The sequence below is a fragment of the Patella vulgata genome, chromosome 2 (genome assembly GCF_932274485.2).
Source record: "Patella vulgata chromosome 2, xgPatVulg1.2, whole genome shotgun sequence".
NCBI lineage: Eukaryota > Metazoa > Mollusca > Gastropoda > Patellidae > Patella > Patella vulgata.
Window position 1 is genome coordinate 59,247,719 of NC_065880.2, and position 25,556 is coordinate 59,273,274.

Consider the following 25,556-nt stretch of genomic DNA (forward strand, 5'->3'; position numbering starts at 1 on the left):
AGGGATAAAGAGATGAAGGGACAGACAGAGGGAGTGACCGAGAGACAGGGAGGGAGAGACAGTAAGAAAGAAACAGAGAAAGGGAGAAAGACGGAGGTAGGGCCAAATAGAAGGAGGGAAAGACGGATGGATGGAAAAACAGAGACAGGGCGAAAGACGGCGGCAGGGTCAAATAGAAGGAGGGAAAGACGGATGGAGGGAAAGACAGAGGAATGGATACAGGGGGAACAAACAGCAGGAGGGAAAGACGTAGGGAGGGAGCGAGCGCAAGGGAGAGAGGGACACAGAGGAAGGAACAGGGGGAGGGCGGGACAGACGTAGGTAGGGAGGGAGCGAGGGCAAAGGGAGAGAGGGAGGGACAGACGGATGGAGGGATTGAGGGATGGACAGACGGGAGGACAGAGAGAGGGAGGGCAAGACAGACGGGGACAGATGCATGGAGGGATAGAGAGATGAAGGGACAGATGACAGTGAGAAAGCTGGAGGCAGGGTCAAATAGGAGGGAAAGGCGGATGAAGAGAAAGACGGGGGAGGGACAAACAGCAGGAGGGAAAGACGCTGGGAGGGAGGGACACACAGGGAGAGAGGGGCTCAGAGGGAGGAACAGACAGATGGAGGGATAGAGGGAGGGACAGGCTGATGGAGGGATAGAGGGAGGGACAGACTGATGGAGGAATAGAGGGAAGGACAGATGGGGGAGGGACAGATAGGAGGGACAGATGGATGGACAGACAGGAAAGGGCAGACAGGGAGATGGAGGGACAGATGAAGGGATGGGTTGACAGAGGGAGGGACAGATAGAAGGAGGGAGGGACAGATAGAAGGAGGGATAGATGGATGGAGGGAAAGGCGGAGGCAATAGAGGGAGGGACAAACAGCAGGAGGGAAAGACGGAGGGAGGGAGGGAGGGACAGGGGGCAGATGGATGGGTAGAGGGAGGGACAGACAGGTCCTGTGTACACATTGGCATATGAAAAAGAACCCTTGACAGGTGGAATTCCAAGTAAGAGTAGGCCACAGACAGGCCAAAATTTCCCTCCCCATCTTCATTAGCCTAGTATGAGTAGAACAGTATTGTCTTCTCCATTTCATTTCCTTTCTAAAAGGGGCTAAAAGCAAGTAGGCCTATCTAGTAATTAGGATGGTATGCAAAACAAATATGCATAGCCTAGACGCCTACTGCCGAATATTGGCCTTGGCCTTGCTTGACACAGATGGAAATCGAAGGAGATTGGTGTAATTGCGACACTAGGCCTATTATACCCAGTTACCAGTTGGTGCAGAAAATTAAGTTAAACCCCATTTGATTCATTTATATTCTTGGGAAGAGTTGTGAACAGGGCAGAGAAAGCACGTGGGTATGATGGGTAGCCTACTCCGGATTGTGGCTTATTAATTAAAGTTAATGATAACATATGGTTCTAAGTCACTAATTGCAATTATGGAATCAAATTCATCTTGCAAAATTAATTCCAGTTAACACTTTAACCTACATTCTGCAAAAATGCAATGTATAAAAGATTTTTAGAATAGAAACTAATACGTACAAAAGAAGCCATTATGGTTACAAGAAAGTTTTTTTAATGTGTTTAAAGCATGTCGATAGGTTACTATTGACCAATTAAACAACAGTTAAAGGGACTATCCCGATTTCAAAAGAGTCTCAAAAATAAAAGTTGGAGTACGTATGAAATTTAAGCGCCAAAATATAGAGGAATGGTGTATTAACCTTCTCTCAAAATTCCAGCTTAAAATATTGAGTCGTTTGGATGTGAACGTCAAAACTGCTTATACGGACACGTAACCCTTTTAAGATTTCGGGTCAGTTTTTTCGTTGGGTGACCTGATAATCGATTCCCGTTCCTTGAGAGGTCTATTATATAGTGAATGGCCCATGTGCTCTACTTGATAACGAAAGGTAAATTTCACCTACACATTATTATTATAAAATAAAAGTCTAGTTTTATGCGGACACCGCATAATACAGCTTAGGACACTGGTCTCCATTTCCAGATGAAGACTGGCGGGTTTAAGTTGTTTGAAAACGTATCACAAATAGTGAGTTAGTTGCTCGGCTCTTAGCTAGAGGAATTTAAGGGATTTTAACACAAAATTAAGCAGTTTTATTCTGCAAAAAATATCGGGATTAGCCCTTTAAGGGATGAATATTGTTCTTATTTCATTGCGCTAACAGCGTCTGACAAGAATACCGTGCGGTGGTATGACGGTATACCTTGTCACTAGTTGTAAGCGTTGACAATGGTTAACATTTTTCCCGCTACAGGCGTATGACCTCAAACGTATCGGGTGGTAGGGTACTGGAATCTGCTACGGTTTGCCGAGTGTATCCATCCGTTATTTTTTTCTTCTTGGAAACACTACGCATGCGTGTTGATCAGGCGCCATATTTGTTGAAGTATTGTGCTTAGCAACCATTAATTCAGCCGCACGTTGATTTGGGAAAATAACACATTACAGAAAAAACGTAAACAAATAGGTGAATGTATTAGTTGTGGTACGTCGTAGGCAGTATTTGGATTACGGAAAATCATGATTCCATAGAAAACAGTAAGTGACTCGAAGTGAAGCCTGTCGTACTCTATTTTCCCTTATGAAAAAGTCCTATAGAAAAAGTACACGTTTCAATAGAAGTTTGTGGAATTCTAGGCTATAGAATGCTATAGAATGCTGCAGGAAAACGAAATCATTCTGTATTTCAAAAACATGTACTATAGTTTTGTGTAGGATTGGTAGATGAATATTTTCCAAGTGTAATTTCCTATAGAAATTAGAATTCTATAGAATACTGTAACTGTAAGAAACTATTGGGAAAAAAATAAACCTACAGATTCATTGGTGCTGCAATAGTTTTCTGTAGAACTAACTTGTATCCTCGAGTCAGTTGAGTAATCCTTCAGTTTTCTATAGCCTTTGTGCTAAAAACTATAGTTTGCTATAGAACTAACTTGTATTCTCATGTCAGTAGTATATTCCTATAGTTGTCTATGACATTCTGTTGAAAACTAAGAATTTATATGTATACTGTACTTAAACCATTTTAACAAATAGCCTACTATAGTTTCCTACATAATATTGTAGAAACAATGTTCTATACTACAGATTTCATAAATTGGCGATGTCTTTTATTCATACTATAGTTTACAATAGAATTTAGTGATTCACTTGTGTGAATAATGTAAACTTTTCCAACATAATTTTCCTGGATGCAGTTTTCCTTAATTTATTGTGATACCAAATGACAAACTAAACTAAAATAAGCTTACCACGAAATATAAAGTATAAAATTGTGTATATAATATGAATGAAATAGTGATACATGTTGACACTCAAAGGAATTCCCCACCCTCCAAAAAATGCCAGTAAATGTAGATGTTCACAACAAAAATATCAGATAATAAATTTTTCTTCAGAAGTCAATGAAATAAAGACACAGTTTATTTAGATTTTAATGACTATAGCAGATTCTGTCAACCGTGTACTCTCTTGAAATCTGTTTGGCCATTGGCTGAATTTAAAATTCAAAAATTCAGTGTATAACAACTTTAGTATTAACAAGAAACTGAAGAGAATGGTGGTGTTATTTCACAGAGTCGATTAAAGATAGAAAGATAAGTATACTTTATTACTTTCTTAACAATAATATTAAATTACTTTAATTAGATAAGATTTATGTGATTTTGTTATTTAACTTTATTACCTATTCTTTTCCCTATATTTCAGTTTTACCAAGAAAAGAACTTTTCATGGTTCCGGCTGGTGAATCATCAACAGAATTCAGATTAATCCATGAGAGAAAAAAATGAGCTTATCAATTTAGAAGAATCCATGAGAGAAAAATAAGCTTATCAATTTAGAAGAAATCATGGGCCAACTATATTTATTCCCAAAATAAGATTTAATAAAAAAAAGTCTATAGAATTCTATAGTACCCATTCCTACAGAAAACTATAGTGGCCCAATTTCCAAACTACAGAATACTACAGTATTCAATCCTATACATAACTGTAGAATTTCCTACAGAAAGTGCAATAAAAAACCTATAGAATACTATATTATTTTCCTATAGAAATTTTGCCATAAATCTGTAGGAAAAACTATAGGATGTAGAATATTTGGGGCCGTTATTTCCTACAGGCCCCCAAAATTCTGTAGAATACTATAGAATTTTATCCTATAGAACACGGGACACGCCCCCCAAAAAACTCTATAGATTTTCTATAGAATTCTACACTGCTATTCTGTAGGACTTTTTGCTAAGGGTTATATAGGCCCTAGGCCTAATTATGACTATAAATAATTAATTATACTGAATATTCCACATCCATTGTTGTTCAATTCCACTGTGTGGATTCATATACTAACTTAGTGTCATCATGTGCAAATTCTCATGTGCTGTATAAAAACAATGAAAACTATGGTGTTCTATTTCGGCCACTTCCCGCGTCGCCCTTGGAAAAAGGCGACGCGCGACGCAAAATCCGTGTCGTGCGTCGCTCTTTTTTAATGTTAAGCTATAGAGAACAAATAGCGACGCCGGCTTTTTAACAAAACGTCGCCCTTTGCGGCGCGTCGCCTTTTCTAAACGGATACAATTTTTTGGGTGATGAAATGCGCATGCACCAGGAGAATTCATTTGCAGTTTATTATTAGCCGTTTGGTATTTTATTATGTTCAATACATATTTGACACAAGGAACTGTCATTAATATCCTTTATATAACAATAATACATTCCTATAATACCCAGATTATGTGTTATGTTTTAAATCTCTATTCTAAACTTAAAATCGTAAAATCTGGCGTGAATGAGTGACCTCATGCTCTCCGCAGATACAGTCATTTATAGTTAAACACACGATGACAGGGTACTGATAACGTTGTGGGTACGGTTTCAGTTGTTTTATAGGTTTTCAAGTGTTGTATTACTTATAGTATGACACACATTCCTTGACATTTTTACAATCAGAATTAATACGAGAATATATTTTTTATATCCGAAGACAAATATATTAGCAAGGGGTGGGTGGGGTACTGAGTGGGGCATACGCCAGGGGACGGCTCTTCTTGGGGACTGGGGGGGGGGGGGGTAAGTAAAGTTATTACCTTGGAAGCTGAGATAACAAATCACCAGCCTTTGCTTCTCCTAAGCATGTGTAAACCAGGACATATTTCAGTAAATTGAGCGGTAGAATTATGATTTTTCCAAGATATGTTATAGGGGACATATTTCAGTAAATTAAGGGGTAGAATTATGATTTTTCCAAGATATATTATAGGGTTTTTCGATGAAACGGAGAGTTGATGGGGAAATAAATATAAAAAATTTAAAAAATAGTTATTTAAACAAGGTGTTAAAAGTATTAAAGATGATATTGTAAAATTTATTTGATCATCAAAATTCAGCTGAGCGAAGACACTGAACAAAGCAATTGCAGTATGCAATGGCGAGGTGTGTGTGTGGGGGGGGGGGCGTCACTGAACCATTTGCCCTGGGGCGCCACATAGGCTTGTGAAGGCCCTGCTAGTAGAAGCCTTTCGTTCCCATATCTCATTCAATCATTATAGACTGTGTGACTAGGTTAACTAGTGCAGAAGTGTACCTAATCTTGGATTCTTTCAACATCGATCTTAATCTAATTTCTTTAGGCTTGCTAATATATTCGTCGTAGGATATCCACAATAAAAATATCAGTACGCTTTCATATAACTATAATATATTACTGTACCTACAGAGAGCACTAGGTCACTCTTTCACATAAGTGTTTAACATTTTAAATTTAGAACAAAGATTTAAAATATAATCTCTATATTATATAGTCTATATATATATATATATATATTAATCTCTATATATTATAGAAATGCCTTGTTATATAAAGGATATTATTGGCGGTTCCTTAAGTGTCCAGCATAAATCAATGTATTGAAGATAAAATACCAAACTGCAAATGAAACTCCTGGTACATGCGCATTTCAACACAAAAAATGTAAAGAATATCTGTTCAGAAAAGGAGATGCGTCGCCTTTTTTTCTCTATAGCTTAACATTGAAAAAGGGCGACACAGATTTTGTGTCGCACGAAGTGGCCGAAATAGAACACCGTAGAAAACAGTGGGAAAGGAATTATTTATAAATCATCTCCGACGTCAACTCTTTCCAATAATTTGAAAAAGGCAGTGTAAGCTTATATTTTTGCCGTTCGACGGTTCTTTACTTTATTTACTATTTAGCCGTCACTTCCGTTTGACATGCGCAGTTGTCTGATTCCTGGACTTAGCAGTTTTCGCTTTGGCAATGATGCCGGCTCTTTCAACTCGTGGGCTATTTTACCGTCTAACATTAACTAGGTATGTGACTAAAAAAATTAAATTTATGGAAATTTAATAAAACTGTCATCATTGGAAAGGGCGTGGAATATGCATTACTGTGGTGTTTAAATTTTGGTTCTACTCCAAATCGCAAAAAAGTTACATCATTTTGAAAATTGGAAAATCGGGTCAATATTGACCCTTTGTTTTAATTAGAAAACAAAGACATGAGTGTGATCACTTTTCGGAGGAAAACAACAAAGCACGCACTTTAAAACATCACAGTTCCCTCAAAAGTAAACAGATATCAATGACATTGGCATCGTTGGAGAGCTATTTGAAATCACAATAAAATTACAATTTTTCCGGAGCAGATAAATCAACTTCGAAATATTCCATACCCACAGATATAATGCATCAATACAATTACTATAGTACCAAACTATGAAAAAGAGGGACCTTACCTTTGAACGTGTCTAAATTTGTCAATCTTTAGAGCTAATAAACTTCAAAATCTCGTAACTCTGTCAATCCTGCATGGATTTTAAAAAACCTAGAACGAGGCTCTTCCGGGATTCCCTTTACGTCAAAACGTTCATTTGAATATTCATAAGGACACACAAACCAATCACAGCGACTGTTTCAATGCACCTCCCGTGGAACTTCCGTGAATATAGCGTCACAGTTATCGCGTCACGTCATTCAGTCTAGATCAGCGCTGGCGAATCACGTGCCTACATTAACACATAACCTAAACCACCAGGCAGTTCTATTAGTCCTTTGTCTAACATTGCTTCTTTCTCTGTTTCTTATATGGAAGCAAATAGCCATACTTAATTTCTGATGGTAGAAACTGGAGAATTATTTTTAAAAGAAAGTAAGATAATAAATGTAAATTGTAGAAAAGCATTTAGAATATTCTATTTTGGTCGAGGGCACATTTCTGCGGATTTTGGTTTTTAATTTAAGTACTTAAACTGTCAGTGGTTTATGTTTTTCCCGTAAAATCGTGCTTCTGCACCGAACTTGAAAGACGGGTTGTTTTTAATGTTCCAAAATGGTGGAATATGTCTGGAATCGACAACTGCGCATGTCGAACGGAAGTACGGCTAAATAGTAAATAAAGTAAAGAACCGTCGGACGGCAAAATATACACTTCGTTTGAAAAAAGTGACAATTACCTTCTACAATAAATACAATATTAAGCTTCATATTCAAGGAAGGGACAGTTCTGCGTGGGTGGACACCAATATATTTCAAATTAAACCGAACCTTAAAAGTATTAATACTAACAATAGTGCCAAGTGATAGCCTACCTTCCGTGCTGTCTCTTGTAGGGCTGGCAATCGATCCTGTTTCAAGTATCGATTATCGCGGACCATCCGCCGATCAATAATCGATAATATCGGCAAATTATTTTGACTTACAATTGTTGAATTGGTTTGAAAACAATCATAATTTGTACACGAATTATATGCGAGTTTATGCTGTGATATCATTCTGTATACATGTAGAATTTTTTTTTTTTCGTTAATTTGACATTTGACAATAAAATAATAGCATTCCATCGCAAAACCAAGGTGTAGAAAGAAACTCAATCAACTTCATTTGGAAGACAGATTCCGCCACCGCTCGCCATATCTTTGTCGCTTATGACCTGAATAATACTGAGTAAAATGTAGTTATTTCCCTTTGATCACATCAAACGAATTCTTCAGTTTATTTCTTGCAGTGATTTCTTCGCACTGAGGAAATTAAAAATCTCCTCTTCAGACATTTCTTCGCAAATTTCTTAATAAATTAATAAATTTTATAAAGGGAAAGTACGTGTTTGACTTAGAAACAGAGAAAACGAAAGAACTGAAGAGTTAAAATAAGGGACACAAGTTGTGTCACACAACTGGATGTTACGTGAAACCATTGGCTCTCATCATGACATAAGCGGCCAACATTTCTCACCGGTTGCGTCTCGCGTGAAAAAAAACAAACAACAAACGTGTGTGTTTTATTATGACTATTCTGTTTAATTACAGTTCTAGGTCCAAGCACGCGTTGCAAAGAATACAGTGATAAGGATTATTTTTATGGACTTCTTCTTGCAAGTCAAGTACCTATAATTGCGCGATAATCGATATTTTAAAACTGTATCGTTAATCGATTTTCAAAACACTTACTGACGATGATTATCGGCAATTAACGATAATTTCCGCCAGCCCTAGTCTCTTGTAAATTTATGTCAACAACCCGTTACGAGCACGCCATTAAAGGGAAAGGGAAACAACAATTTACTAGAAGATACTCAGCCACTAATTCCGGGCCCTGTTACTACTGTAAGTGTTATATCAAACAATATACATGAACTGAACTATTCGAACGGACTTTCTGAAATATCAACCGAATTACATTGCTTTCTGATAAAGTCAATGCTCTAATATCGGCACAAAATAAACTTATTGGAAATTCATCTACATGTAGGCCTACATCAAATGCAGTAATAAAAACATTTAATGACAAATCAACAAGTACATCAAATATAGTAAAAACAGTTAATGACAAATCAACAAGTACCTGCAGTTCAGCAATTCAAGATAAGTCTACCAACACATCTATCTATACCGCGGCTAAATGTGTATCAACTAGTGTTGATAATAATAACAATAGGCCTATTACTGATGTATGTATTTCTACCGGTGCAAAATCAACAATAAATTCGACCAACTCAACTACTAGTAAAAGTTCAACGAGATTTCTAGAAAAACCTATACTTTTCAACTTTAGTAAAGCTAAAACACTGTTAATAGGAAGTTCAGTTACAGCTGGTATTAAAACACCTAACATTACAAAATTATTTGATCAAGAATGCGTAGTTGACACCATTCGTGGGGCCTACTATACTAATATAAATGATAGACCTGTGCAACTTTTAAATTGTAAGCACTCTCTTAAAAACATCATTATATATGCTTTGGGGAATGATATTTCATTAAACAATCCCACTCAAAACACCACAGACTTTAATAAACTAATTTCAGTCACCAAAAATTCTTTTAAAGGAAATATTTATATTTGTTCGGCATTGCCAAGAAATATACATTGTCCATATATTAGAGAATGTAAAAAATTTAATACTTATATCCAGGAGTTCTGTTTATTTATGTATTTACACACTTCTACCAAAGATGTCCAAAGGATGTAATGAAATGTGACGGAGTTCATCCTAATTATAATGGAAATGATCTATTAATGAATATTTTAAGTAATACTATTGTTTCAGCTAATTCAACTGATGCGCATGAACATGTACCTGTTAAATCAATAAATTACTATGAATACTATGACATAAAAGATCTCGCCAATATGAGTACAGGTGTAATGTATATAACAATAGACCATTGCACAATCCTTATTACTTCCCGCAATATAACTCTTCCCCATATCATAATTTTATTCTTAAGCTAAGCTTGTTAATTCATAATTGCCTGTACTGTACCTTGGCAGTAACCCAAATCAAACTTTCATTATTCAATGACTTTTCCATTTTCTCATTAGAAAGTTTTTCAGGTAATTGTGTGTCCTTATTTCCAGTCATTTATTAATTTGTTTATTTATGATTATTATGAATACTGTTTTAGTTAAGAAAGGTCTACATATTGCTCATCTAAATGTATGTCATGTTAAGAAAATTTTTTTTGAACTAGGTGTTTTCCTTCAAAATTTTGATATATTTGGACTTTCTGAGTCACATTTAGATATATCTGTGACTAATGAAGATATTTCAATCCCAAACTTTCAACAACCTTTTAGGAAAGATTCTTGTAATGTAAGTTCCTCTGGAACACTTCTGTATGTTAGAAATCATATATGTAATCGTAGGTTAGATTTAGAACATGATAATATTGAGGCTATATGGATAGATATTACTTAGAATTGACCTTAAAAGTGGTATCTCGTTAGCGTTTTCGTTCATTACCTATTTCGTCATTCTATATATTAAATTAAGATGGTACTTCATCAGAAGATTCAAAATCAATGTTCATAATATGAGCGGGATAAATATTCTCTTGGTTGCTGACCAACAACTCGTTTATATCCTTTGGATATGGTTCAGATACCCATTCACATTAATCAATCGGCGTTGACGTTTCTATGGGTTTACCTACAGTTCCGTGCAGGACACGCCAAGAACTCGCCATAAACCTTTTATTGGCTAATTCCTGACATCAACTAGACCGCCTGCTGTATAACAACTCTTCCAGATCCTAGTGTTGTGAAGACAATCAAAGACAAGCTGGGAAAAATTTAAGGTATAGGTGCTATCCAGTGGATCAAATTAGATGGAAATGTGCCGGAGACAAATGCCGATTTGCTGGACAAAGCTGAATCAGAACTGCAGGCAGGAATGTGAAGACAAAACTCTCACTGGGGTATGGTAGAGTAGAGGCTACTTACTACTTCTCACATTCCACGTTACCAACGTTAACAAAACTGTGTATGAAACATTATCACGATTCCTAAATTGTTGAAGAAAGTGATGTTTAGAAACAAGCAGCAAAAAAAATAAAAGAGAAAGAGAATAAAATAATAGGTCTGGTTAATTTGTTTAAGGGGGTCGGATCATATCTTGACATTTTCCCCATTTTCTTGCAAATGCAAGCTGATGAAGATATTCTCCTAAATGCATGACAACCCAGACCAAGGACTACTCCGCCCAAGACCACTCAGACCAATAGAGAAGTCCACTCAGTCAAAGACAGAAAGACCACTATGGTTAAGACTGTGTCACCATTATCAGGTGAAATACAATGTGCAGTACTCATACCTAAGTTGTTATGGAGAGAGAGAAATTGGGTTTAACGTCTACTCGACACAAACTAGGACATTTTGGGACTAACATATGGTTTAATTTTTTTTATTTCAATAATTCGCTTGCGCGAAGGGGTCTTTAACAGTGGGAGGAAACGGGAGGACCCAGAGAAAACCCACGAGGTTGGACAGACGACCCTACTCCTTGTCACGTACAACAGGGGATTCGAAACCACGCCTGTTGACTCAATGACAGGCCTTATGATACAATTCGGCCATCCAACCCCCATGTTATGGAGAAAAGTAGAACCGAAATAGATAAGTGCACTTACTTTTTTTGAAAAAAATATGAATGAAGAATTATTTCTGCCCTTGCATCACCAGTTAAAAAGGGGGCATATTCTGGCGCATTCCTCCCTGGTTGCCTGATTGTAGCTGTGGAAATTTAAACCCCTCTTGTTAAACTCTATTGAACAAATGACAGGGTTAGGGTGACTAGAGATCAAGCACCAAACTAAATTTTCAATGTGAATGTAAATCAAGCTGCTTTACACTTTTACAGATAGATCAGTAATAGATGTACTTCTTACAAGTGAAAACTTTCTTGTATGGTTTTGTGTATATTGTTTGAATATAAAAGTGACAGCCAAACATATGCTGACAGTGACATTGATTTTAATAGTGATGATATTGATGAAATTATGTGAGCAGGCCTACACCTGTATACATGTATTTTTGTAAGCGGTTTTTAAATATTACATATTTTAAATATGTTTTACTTCAATGTACTGTACATGTCAATAAATTTTCATATTATATTTATGCTTATTATATGTTTTTATTTTACTTTTTTTATTCTAATTCATTTCCGACGGTTTTCCCTTGTCTGTGGTGCAGGCGGAGGGGCTGACAAGGCACGAGGACAGCAGTCTAGTCCAGGTCCTGTGTATACATTGGTGTGCACGTAAAAAGATCCATTGGCAGTTGTAATTTGATATAAATGTAGGCCATAGTGCTGTGCCCAGGCAAAATTTGCCTTATAGCACACTGTATGGCGTATATGCCCATCTTCATTAAACCATTTCATTTCTAATTCATTTTACTAGAACCATTTTACTTAGGTAATTACTGTTTGTTTTTATATGCCCACATTTTCATGTGGATGTATTACATGTATGCCGTCGCCCCTGTCCGTCCATCCGTCCACAATTGTTTGTGGACCCTCTACAATCGGCCCAAAACTGACAGACAAAATGGCCGCCCTTTGTTCTCAAATAGCGTAAAGATATGGTATATCAAGGTTGTGGATCCTATGGAGGTCACAATTTTTATCCAATTTTGTTGAAACTTGAAATGTAAGTTTATAACACAAAGATCTCGGTTCCTTTCGATATTTGCGCATATTGAATTGTAATTTCCTGAATTATGGCCCTTGATTGTAGGAAAAATCACTTTCTTTTTAGCTTGTTCTCTATCCATCTCTCGAAAATGTGGGCGTATCCTGCCTGGCAGCCGCTGGTTCTCTTATATGTACTTTTATTTACTGGTTGGTATATATCTTTCAATTTTGTACAGTGTATATGGGCACAAGACCTGATCTCTGTGTAAATACATGTATTCTGTGAATATAAGAACCTGAACAGCACATTAGAAACCGTTCTCCAGTATTAGAAACCGTTCTCCAGTATTAATACACTTTAAAAAATGATGATGTTATTATTATTATTATATACATTTTTCATTAATACTAGTGGTGTATGGTATTGTTGTGTACGAGGAAATTTATATAATTGCATTTGTTTATTTTTTTTAATTTCTTTCTTTAAATAAATGTAATCTTATACTCTCTTATAGGGGGTTGGGTAGCCGAATGGGTAGCATATGCGCGCTGTATCATAAGGTCTGTCATTGAGTCCACTGGCGTGGTTTAGATTCCACGGTTGTACTTGACAAGGAGAAGGCCGGTTGCCTGTCCAACCTCATGTGTTTTCTCCGGGTCCTCCGGTTTCCTCCCACTGCTAAAGACCACTACACGCAAGCGAATTATTGGAATAAAATTGAACCAAAATTACCTAGTTTGTGTCGAGTGGAAGTTAAACCCCATTTCTCTCTCTCTATTACTCTTATAATAAGTCTATTGTTTTCTTTTTTATAAAACTAGTAAAATTAATGAAGGTGAATTATTATTAATTGTATCGATCAGATCACATGGTATTATTATTTTTGTTTTTTCTTAACATTATATATAATTATAAGACCGAACCAGTATTTCAGGCATGCCAAAATCGTTTTCATCTGTATTAAGTATATATTTCTCTTGGATATTGTTTCACTGAAATAGTTTTGAAAAAATACTTGTTTCCAGAAAATAAAAGATTCATTCAATCATTGGTGCTATTTCCCAATTATTGGCCATATTTATGCCACAGATTAGGGGTAAGTCGGCTTTACCGTGTCAATGCAACATTTAATAGGTGGTATTATCCAGTAATCCCGGCATATTTGCAGAGAAATTCGCTCAGACAAATGTAAACAATCCAACGTGTTCCGTCTCATAAAAGGTATTCACTGGTCTATTTATGGCTATTGACCCTTGACCTATGACGATCTTTGCTTTTATGGTTTCTGATTGGCTTAGAATTTGATTTTTTTTCACCCGATTATGGCTACACTTGACAAATATAGTTCGAGACGTAATTCGGGTGCAAGACGTATTGTGCAATGCATCGGAACAGAAATGTATGCGACAGTGACGGCCTACTTGTTAAATTATGTAACAATGTGTCAAATTTTCACCCGGAATTTGCTGGGACGAGATGAAACGATTTTCGGGGCTAAATCACAGCCTATATCATGCGGTGTCTGGATAAAACCAGACTTTTATTTTATAAAAATAATGTGTAGGTGAAATTTACCTTTCGTTATCAACTCAAGTGCAGCACGTGGGTCATTCACAGCATAGACCTCTAAAGGAACGAGAATCGATTGTCAGGTCACCCAACGAAAAAATTGACCCGAAATCTTAAAAGGGTTATGTGTCCGGATAAGCAGTTTTGATATTCACGTCCACACGACTCAATATTTTGAACTGAAATTTTGAAACAAGGTAAATACACCATTCCTCTATATTTTGGCGCTTAAATTTCATACCTACTCGGATTTTTATCCCGCACCGAACGAAGTTAAGGAGGGATATTGAAATGGGGTCCGTCCGTCTGATTTCGTTTCCGGAGCATATCTCATAAACCGTTCAAAATATCTTTCTGAAACTTTGCACACATATCAACCTATTAACACCGTTCGACTTTCAGGGAATGTAGCTCGTCGACATGTGTTCTCCAAATATCAGAAATTAATACAGATTCTTGGAATGGATCTTCAACACTTTACTTCTGGAGCAAATAATTAACAGCAACAATTTAACAACTTATAATTTCTTATGTATCGGACCTCCAACTAGTATAGGTTCCCTAAGCTGGTCTCTCCAACTAATATCCTCATCTAGTAGTAGTAGTTCTTGGTGTTGAACGTCTGCTTCCACATAAGTGATATCGCAGACAAGACATAGGAGAGCCGAAACTAGCTGATTCCTGTTTTTAGAATATGATTTTGCAATCTTTCCATTTGGCATTAGGCCATGGATTTGGTTTAGTGGGAAGTTCTTCCCTTTATTTAATATAAAACATATTGTTTGGTAGATGATTTCGTCTGCTTCTGGATTGGTAGATGTCATCGTTTGGGGTTAGTGTTTAGGTGCCAGGCCCATCTTGTCGTGGCCTCCCCTTACTCCACTATCCCACTCTTTGGGCTTGGTATCAGTTTTATTTGCAGAATAGTGTTTAGGTGCCGAGTTTGTCTGATCGTAACTCCCCCTTACTCCACTATCCTGCTAGTTTGGTAGATGTCATCTAACATACATTTGTCTATTTATACAAATCAGTTACTTAGAAAGTGTTGACATAAACATATAATTATTGAAGGATTAAGACTTAAGGCATTTAAAACAATAGTTAGATGAGACTTAACAGATCAACCACTTTAGTTGCCAGCCTGTCATAATTTGACTGACAGGTTAATTGCTGCCTGCCTCTAATGACTAACCAAACATTAATAAAAATTAAAATATAGATGTTGCAGACGTGAGCTAGTTCCCCTTTGTGCCGAAATGGACTAGCCCGGTTGTGACGTTTATTCCTTTTCTGCACGTGCATGGTGGGTTTTATATAAAGGCCTGCGTTTGGTCCATATTCCCTCTACTACTACTTTGACTACTTCTACTTTTGGCTACTGCGATTGGAAGTACAACGTGGATCTAGGCTATAGAAGAAGGACTTACTTGTGTTTGTGTTTATTCTTTGGATTGCTTATAGTAAGTAGAAAGCTTTAGTCTTTTATTAATACTGGGCTGAGATATATGTAAGCTTTGCTATGTAGTATATGTTGCATGTCGCTTAGTAGAGTAGTGGCTGCATGTAACCCTAGTAATAACTAAATAGACGGCCGTCTGTTTAATAGCACCCCTCAACCCCTTAAGCCTTCCATCCGGCCATCTCTGGTTTAAGTGGGTACATTTCAAGGGGGATTAGACTTCAGAAATACTAGATCGATACCCAATTTTACAATATAGATTTAAAATTTAAAACAGAATTGAAAAATAATAAAATGACATATGACCTAGGCATCGGTCATATATCCCCCTTACTTCAGACAAAAACATGACCCCATGTTTTAAGCATTTAATAAAATCAAAAATCCTTATTTTTCGATTGATCAAAGTAACATAATCTATCCCCATTTTCCTGATAATAATTTCTGTTTCTGTACATAGGATTCATGTGAGGCATAAAATAATGTTCTTGCAAATTGTACTGGTTAACTTTTTCATCAGGTAAATGTAACCTGGGTCCTTGTATTCTATTTGAATTCGCATTTATGTATTGTTGAGCACTATAATCTAGTTCCTCCTCCAGAACCCAAGAATTCGAAGTTGCTGGACAATCCTTCCACTGAATGAGATATTCTTGTTTTGTGTTCTTAACTCTTTGTCTAAGCACTTTGTCGGATACTTGTACAGGTGGATTTGTTGAACAAATTCCTACATGTCGATGGTCTTGACTGCTGGTACTTTTGGCACTAGAACTTGAAACATCTTTCATCGCTGCCTCACTGTCAAAATTTATTTGACAACCTTTATCATGGCTATTGGCAGGATAACACATTGTTTCTCTTGTCACCATTAACACAGGGTTATTCCCAACAGCAACATCTTTAGTATCAGGAACATTTTGGACACCCACATCCTTTTTACTGGAGACCACAGAAATCTGTACTTTTTGGGCATCCTTAGCAAAAAATTTGAGCTGCCGCTGTCTATCCCTTTGTCTTTTGGCAAAAGAACGATATTTCTTTTCCGGACTGGGTAATGAATTTTCTGAGAAGCTCCATTTAAAGCTGATTTCTGTAGAACCCCTATCCTGTTTGAGACTCCAAGACATTGGTAGTTGATTCAGATTTCTTATTGCTACTACTGCTGCTGAAGGAAGAATAAAGTTGATATCCATCCCTTCTTCTTCCAAATATGTTTACAATTTATCACGCTTAGCTGTACAATTTTGTTCACTCTGCCGGCTTTCTCCACCATATAACACCGTTCGACTTTCAGGGAATGTAGCTCGTCGACACGTGTTCTCCAAATATCAGAAATGAATACAGATTCTTGGAATGGATCTTCAACACTTTATTTCTGGAGCAAAAAATTAACAGCAACAATTTAACAACTTATAATTTCCTATGTATGGGACCTCCAACTAGTATAGGTTCCCTAAGCTGGTCTCTCCAACTAATATCCTCATCTAACATACATTTGTCTATTTATACAAATCAGTTACTTAGAAAGTGTTGACATAAACATATAATTATTGAAGGATTAAGACTTTTAAAACAATAGTTAGATGAGACTTAACAGATCAACTACTTTAGTTGCCAGCCTGTCATAATTTGACTGACAGGTTAATTGCTGCCTGCCTCTAATGACTAACCAAGCATTAATGAAAATTAAAATATAGTTTTGAAATTTAAAACAGAATTGAAAAATAATAAAATAACATATGACCTAGGCATCGGTCATACTATTACAGTAGTAGTTGTGCCTTTTGCTATTTAGGGATTTATATTTTTTGTGTTTCCATGTTGAGTTCGAATTTCGTGAACATCGGACCAAAATTGCCAGACAAAATGGCTGCTGGTTGTACGCGAATAGTGTAAAAATATGGTATATCAAGGTTGTGGACCCTGTAGAGGTCACAATTTTCCTCTGATTTTGATGAAACTTGAAATGTAAGTTTATAACCTAAAGATCTCGGTTCCTTTCCACATTAGCACATATCGGACTGTAACTTCCTGAATTATGGCCCCTGATTGTACGAAAAATCAAGTTTTTATTATATCATTATTATATTTTATATTATATATTATGTCTTTTGGCAAAAGAACGATATTTCTTTTCCGGACTGGGTAATGAATTTTCTGAGAAGCTCCATTTAAAGCTGATTTCTGTAGAACCCCTATCCTGTTTGAGACTCCAAGACATTGGTAGTTGATTCAGATTTCTTATTGCTGCTACTGCTGCTGAAGGAAGAATAAAGTTGATATCCATCCCTTCTTCTTCCAAATATGTTTACAATTTATCACGCTTAGCTGTACAATTTTGTTCACTCTGCCCGCTTTCTCCACCATATAACACCGTTCGACTTTCAGGGAATGTAGCTCGTCGACACGTGTTCTCCAAATATCAGAAATGAATACAGATTCTTGGAATGGATCTTCAACACTTTATTTCTGGAGCAAAAAATTAACAGCAACAATTTAACAACTTATAATTTCCTATGTATGGGACCTCCAACTAGTATAGGTTCCCTAAGCTGGTCTCTCCAACTAATATCCTCATCTAACATACATTTGTCTATTTATACAAATCAGTTACTTAGAAAGTGTTGACATAAACATATAATTATTGAAGGATTAAGACTTTTAAAACAATAGTTAGATGAGACTTAACAGATCAACTACTTTAGTTGCCAGCCTGTCATAATTTGACTGACAGGTTAATTGCTGCCTGCCTCTAATGACTAACCAAGCATTAATGAAAATTAAAATATAGTTTTGAAATTTAAAACAGAATTGAAAAATAATAAAATAACATATGACCTAGGCATCGGTCATACTATTACAGTAGTAGTTGTGCCTTTTGCTATTTAGGAATTTATGGGAATTACATTTTTTGTGTTTCCATGTTGAGTTCGAATTTCGTGAACATCGGATCAACATTGCCAGACAAAATGGCTGCTGTTTTTACGCGAATAGTGTAAAAATATGGTATATCAAGGTTGTGGACCCTGTAGAGGTCACAATTTTCCTCTGATTTTGATGAAACTTGAAATGTAAGTTTATAACCTAAAGATCTCGGTTCCTTTCCACATTAGCACATATCGGACTGTAACTTCCTGAATTATGGCCCCTGATTGTACGAAAAATCAAGTTTTTATTATATCATTATTATATTTTATTTTATTATATCACCGTTACACCCAAGGACGGCTGAGTTCAAATTTCGTGAAAATCAGCCCAAAACTGACAGACAAAATGTCCTCCCCTCGTTCTCAAATAGCGTAACACCTAATATTTTTACCGAGAAGACGACTTGTAATGGTTCATACGTAATTATCCCGCGACGAACGAAGTTAGGGAGGGATATTGAAATGGATCCGTCCGATTTCATTTCCGGAGCATAAGCTTATCTCATAAACCGTTTAAGATATCTTTTTGAAACTTTGCATCAGTGCCGGACTGGTGAGCCGAACCCCCACCTGTCAGGTCATTGACCAAGGCCCACACAATTATCCTGTCCTCTCCTCCCTTCTTTCTTCCCCCCCCCCCTCTCCTTTCTTCTCTTTTCTTTTTTTCTTTTTTCTTTATAGGCTTAGGCCCACTTTTTAAAATGCGCTTAGGTGGGCCCAGTCCGGCACTGCTTTGCATACATATCAACCTATTACAGTAGTTGTGCCTTTTACTATTTAGGAATTTCTGGGATTTATATTTTTTGTGTTTCCATGGAAACAAAAATGACTTAGTTTTTGGTGTACAATTTTGTTTAAGGAGCATATCTTATAAACCGTTCAAGATATCTTTCTGAAACTTTGCACACACATCAACCTATTACAGTAGTTGTGCCTTTTGCTATTTAGGAATTTCTGGGATTTATATTTTTTCTGTTTCCATGGAAACAAATTTGACTTAGTTTTTATACGCCCACATTTTTATGTGGACGTATATTGGGCTGACCTTAAAAATATCTTTGTTTCACCAAACCCGACCCACAATCGAGAGAAGGGTCGGTAGGTCGGGTTTTTTTTTTCAGATTTTTTTTTTTAAAGTCAGAGAAATGAATACAGAAAACTTATTAGCTGTACAGATTGATTAATTTTGTTTAATGAATTTTGGATCTGATGTAAAAAGTAATGAACTTAAAGTTTTTATTAAACTTAAGAGGTAATTTGACAGCTTGATCATTTTCCGGGTGGAAACATTCGTCTTGTTTATTGGAAAACAAACCAATGACATCGGGATTTTTCGTGATGCACGACTCGCACACGATTTGCCACGAACTTGAAGTGCGAAACTCCTTCAACAAGCTTTTAACGATAGTGCGGGTTGTACCTTCATTTTTCTCGAAAATGGATATTGAAAATATCGTTGTGATGTTTAAAACCACGCCCCACAGACATTGAGGCAGAATCATTTCGTGGGAATGGACATGCTTTCGTCTGCAACCATTTTGTTGAGAAGCGACACCTATGATGCTTTCGTCTTGATCAACCAGTTTCAGTAATGAATCAAACCATAGCCATAGTAAAGGGAAATAACTCTCGTGATATATTTCAGGTTGACACATGAAAATAAAATAAAATAAAAAGATCGCGGAAAAGTGCACTAATAATTTAAGTCGGGGGTGGTTTTAGTTAGTCGGTCGCGTTAGGCGAAACAGAGATATTTTTAAGGTCAGCCTTGTCGTCGCACCTGTCCGTCCGTACATTCACAATTGTTTGTGAACAGTCTACAGGTCACAATTTTTATCCGATTTCAATGAAACTTGAAATATAGGTTTATCACACTAAGATCTCGGTTCCTTTTGATATTGGCATGTATCGGACTGTAACTTCTTAGATTATGGCCCCTGGTTGTACGAAAAATCACGTTTTTAGCTTGTGAACACTGTAGAGGTCACAATTTTTATCCAATTTGGTTTAAACTTGACATGTATGCTTATAACCAAAGGATCTCGGTTCCTTTCAATATTCGCGCATATCGGACAGTAACTTCCTGAATTATGGCCCCTGATTGTAAGAAAAATCACGTTTTTAGCTTGTGGACCCTATAGAGGTTATAATTTTTATCCGATTTAAAAAAACCCTTATTATTATATCACCGTTACACCCTAAGGATGGCTGAGTTTTAATTTTGTGAAAATCGGCCCAAAACTGACAGACAAAATGGCAATCCCTCGCTCTCAAATAGCGTAAAAATATGGTATACATGTATCAAGGTTGTGGACCCTATAGAGGTCACAATTTTTATCCGATTTTGTTGAAACTTGAAATGTAAGTTTATAACCCAAAGATCTCGGTTCCTTACGATATTTGCGCATATTGAATTGTAATTTCCTGAATTATGGCCCTTGATTGTAGGAAAAATCACTTTCTTTTTAGCTTGTTCTCTATCCATCTCTTGAAAATGTGGGCGTATCCTGCCTGGCAGCCGCTGGTCCAATTTGGTTTAAACTTGAAATCTATGCTTATAACCCAACGATCTTGGTTCCTTTCGATATTCACGCATATCAGATGGTAACTTCCTGAATTATGGCCCCTGATTGTACGAAAAATCACGTGTTTAGCTTGTGGACCCTATAGAATTAGAGGTCATAATTTTTATCCGATTTAAAAAAACGTATTATTATATCACCGTTACACCCTAAGGACGGCTGAGTTCGAATTTCGTGAAAATTGTCCCAAAACTGACAGACAAAATGGCCGCCCCTCGTTCTCAAATAACGTAAAAATATGGTATATCAAGGTTGTGGACCCTATTGAGGTCACAATTTTTATCCGATTTTGTTGAAACTTGAAATGTAAGTTTATAACCAAAAGATCTTGGTTCCTTTCAATATTCGCGCATATCGGACGGTAACTTCCTGAATTATGGTCCCTGAAGTGATTGTATGAAAAATCACATTTTTAACTTGTGGACCCTATAGAGGTTATAATTTTTATCCGATTTAAAAAACCTTATTATTATATCACCGTTACACCCTAAGGATGGCTGAGTTTTAATTTCGTGAAAATCGGCCCAAAACTGACAGACAAAATGGCAATCCCTCGCTCTCAAATAGCATAAAAATATGGTACATCAAGGTTGTGGACCCTATAGAGGTCATAATTTTTATCCGATTTTGTTGAAACTTGAAATGTAAGTTTATAACCCAAAGATCTCGGTTCCTTTCGATATTTGCGCATATTGAATTGTAATTTCCTGAATTATGGCCCTTGATTGTAGGAAAAATCACTTTCGTTTTAACTTGTTCTTTATCCATCTCTCGAAAATGTGGGCGTATCCTGCCTGGCAGTGCTGGTTTTTCAATGGATCAAAGTTAATTAGGCTGTACTCAACTCTGTTTATTAAAGAGACCGGAAAGCAGTGAATGCGAAAACCGTCGGTCATTACCGATAAAATAGCTCTTGGTCCGGTATTTCATCATGAATACCGGCTCAGTTGTCCGGAAAGATTCTGGACCCGGGTTACTGACTGCTGGTTGTATTAAATCATCGCCATATTGGCACTGACTAACGGCACTTCGTGCACGGACTGTTGAATTCTCGTTTAATTTATTGTGTTAATTTCACTATTGTTTAAAATGTAAACAAAATCTTGTTACATTTCCAACCTGTCATGTAAAGCTGCATGTCTAGTACATTTTGAAGGACACGTATGCATAAGACTATACATGTTTAGAGTGCATAGTTAAGAATAGACTTTAAAATTGCAAACTATAACGGTATTTAGGTTACCGGTCTTACAAATAGAAATAAGACAAATAGAACTTGCAACGGGAGTCGAAAGCGCTTTCAAATCAGACATAAGAAGCTCGTACTTACCGCAAAAATGAAATGAACGCGACACAAGTCTCCTATGTCAGAGAATATTAGTAAAGTATAACCGCTATCAAATCCACACAAAAATCCAAGGCACTCATTTTATTTTAGAAAAGAATAACTGTAGGCTCGATAGAAGAGCCTATTCTACATGAACCCCAAATCAATGGTAACTGTCAACTTGTATGTTGTCATTCTCGTGCAGATTTGTTTGAATAACAGAAATGTCCCGTGTATCAAAGATCAAAGAATAAAATCGCACGTAGCCACTCTTTGTTGTTTTTATGCGAATTCAATTTATCTAAAAGGAGCTCCGGCGCAATTTAAGGAATTATTTTTGAGCCAATATTAACCATCGCCAATTTTTTATATCATGGGATAAAGTCAATTAACAAACAATACGGGTCTACTTTATTACAAAAACATTGGTGAACTTACCATTTTGTCTAAAATCATAACGCTAATCAACAAACAATACTATTGTTCTTTATTACAAAAACATCGGTGAACTATATTGTTTTTGTACATATTGTATTTATTTATTTGTTTGTACTATATGTTATACCTGATGAGTCTTTGGCTTAAAGGAATAAAGAATTTAAACTCGAACTAATCGCTGTCGGGATGGCGAGCCAAGCTAGTTGATTATTAGGTAAATAAAACAATATAAACAACCAATGAGTAAAAGTGATCTATTCTAATCAATTAAATAATATACAAGTCAAGTACCGGTATTACCTTAACCGTGGACGGGTTTGCTTGTGGACGGGTTAACAGACACTCAACTTACAAATATTAAATCATCGCCGTATTGGCACTGACTGACGACACTTCGTGCATGGACTGTTGAATTCTCGTTTAATTTATTGTGTTAATTTCACTATTGTTTAAAAGGTAAACAAAATCTTATCTCGAGTACGTAGTACCACTATATCGAGCTAGTCTAGTAAGTAGTAGGCTAGGTTAATCCAGACTAAAACGAAAGTCCTTTTATTGTATTAATAACATTGGCTTCTGGTAGACTCGATTGTCATCTAAGGGATTATATTTTCTTTGCGCGGTCTATTGTTATCATTAACACAAAATGACAATTAAGGAAGTGTGCGAAAAAGTCTTTATACATATTACAATAGATAATCTTTGTAATAAAGTAAAGTATTTTCCCTCTTATATATACTTTTTGTTGTTTTTCGAGTTTTAGGCCATTAATACTTATTTTATGCATATTTTTGGTATGAACTTTTTTGGACCAGTAAAATCTCATTCGGTCCAGTAATAGTTGGAATAATACCTGCCCAAATGTCCAGTAAAAAAAATATCATTTCTCATAGACTGCCGGAAAGAGTGGGAGTGTTTAAAATATCAAAATATGGGTATTAATACGAAATTCCAGTTATTGTGTTATAATAAATTGGCTGTCTGAATCTATCAATGATTTCCTGGCACGTGCATGATTACGCACGGTCGTTTAGATAGTTTCTTATGGTGTGCCAGCTTGATTTACTGTTATCGTGCGGTGAATATCCTTATAGTGTGCTGGTTTATAGTGTGCTGGATTTCCGTATATGTTAATAAGTCACGTGATATCCTACATTTGCATATGAAATTTGATGCTGTGTGAAAGTTGCTATGTAGAAAGCATGAAGGACAAATGGGATGTGGCAGAGCGCAAATGTAAAATGTAATGAGAGGAATGTAAAATGTAGACACGTCAAAAAAAAGCATTTTCCCACAAAACATTTGTTATTTAACACTTAACATTTGACGTTTTACATTTAACTCTTGCTTTAGAGCAGGGGCGGATCCAGGCATTTTTGCAGGAGGGGGTTTGCCAGGTTCCTGAGACAATGTATCCCCCCCCCCCCCCCATCGTCTCTATCGTCATTTTGGCTTATATACATACACATTGAGCTTAATCAGTATCCAAATGCTTATCACATATATTCTCATTATTAATTTTTGTTTTCGACTGTGTTATAAACATGTCAAATCTTTTGGACTGTCTGTGTATGACTAAACTGCTTTGTCACATGCATTCATGAGCATATGCATGTTGTTTTAAGAATATACCCATCATTTGTGGCTTGTTCTTTTAGAAAACTATCCATTATTTGTATCTCTATGGTGCTATGTTTTAAGTTTGATAATAGCCTCAGACTGTCCATTATGTAAATAGAAATCTAAATTTTAGTAGATACTTCAATTTTGATTGGCTAAGCACTAAAATCAATCTAATATTATCCAATCAAATTACTAAAATTTGGATTTTATCTGAGTTAAAATTTCGTGAAACAGCCCCCTGTACAGACGATATAAGTGGTTGGGATTTCCAATTGCACAAAATCGCATCAGATCACAAGGGCGACAGAAATAAGCATGGCCTATAGGGATTTTCCCGAATTACGAGTTCGTGTACGTATGAATTTTAAACGCCAAAATATAGAGGAATTGTGTATTTACCTTGTCTGAAAAGTTCAGTTCAAAATATTGAGTGGTTTGGACGTGAACGTCAAAACTGCTTATCCGGGCACTAGCATTTTTAAATAGTTCGGGTCAAACTTTTCGTTGGCCACTTGATAAGCGCGACTATATTCGATACCTATTCTAAACTTAATCAATAGAGAGCTTTGACGGAGTCTGATTGTTGGCGGTAAGCGATAACTTGAGAAAAGAAATCTGATTGGATGTTTATTTTTACACAGCCAATCGCTATAGTTTACCCGAACATCGGCCTAAATTATGATTCAATCGTGTCAAACTGAAAGAGGGAGTTTGGTGTCTTGTTCAATTCATCATGAATAACACTCGAAAGCGTCAAAGAGAACAAACAGTTACAGATACTGCACAGAAAAGAAGAAAGAAATAGTTCATGCGAGGTTACACAGCCCAGAAAAAGACGAATGTGTGTATTTATGTGGAAAAGTAGCGAGATGGAAATTGGAATGATTTCAACAACAAAGCCAACTTCACAAAGACGTTGCCAATATGTAATGAAGTCATAAAAACTTTTAAACCGGTATGATATTTTATTGGAGGAATCATCTGTAAATAGTGTAAATTAGTAGTATTATCTTTTTGGAATCATCAATTTTTATTAGAGACGTATGTACTCACAGCTTTCATTTTTAACAATTTATTTATTTATTTTTTTTTTATAGTAATATTACATCTATAGTTTCATTCAGTTAGTTTTGTTTTTGTTGGCTCTGTTCGAAAGAAAAA

At 36.2% G+C, this 25,556-nt stretch overlaps 1 protein-coding gene across 9 annotated transcripts in view; it reads left to right on the top strand.

Moving 5' to 3' along the window:
• The first annotated feature begins 2,405 nt into the window (after positions 1–2,405).
• Positions 2,406–25,556, top strand: part of LOC126811172 (uncharacterized) — a 213,723-nt gene continuing 190,572 nt past the window's right edge. For 2 of the 9 annotated variants that reach the window (XR_008786066.1, XM_050536712.2), the window contains exon 1: positions 2,406–2,568. The gene's annotated coding sequence lies outside the window, so the exon portion shown is untranslated. Of the gene's footprint in view, positions 2,569–6,072; positions 6,367–8,125; positions 8,658–13,840; positions 14,031–14,067; positions 14,237–15,054; positions 15,500–24,995; positions 25,351–25,556 lie in introns of those variants that run through there. The other 7 variants (XM_050536711.2, XM_056098848.1, XM_056098849.1 and 4 more) reach the window with 7 other exon arrangements.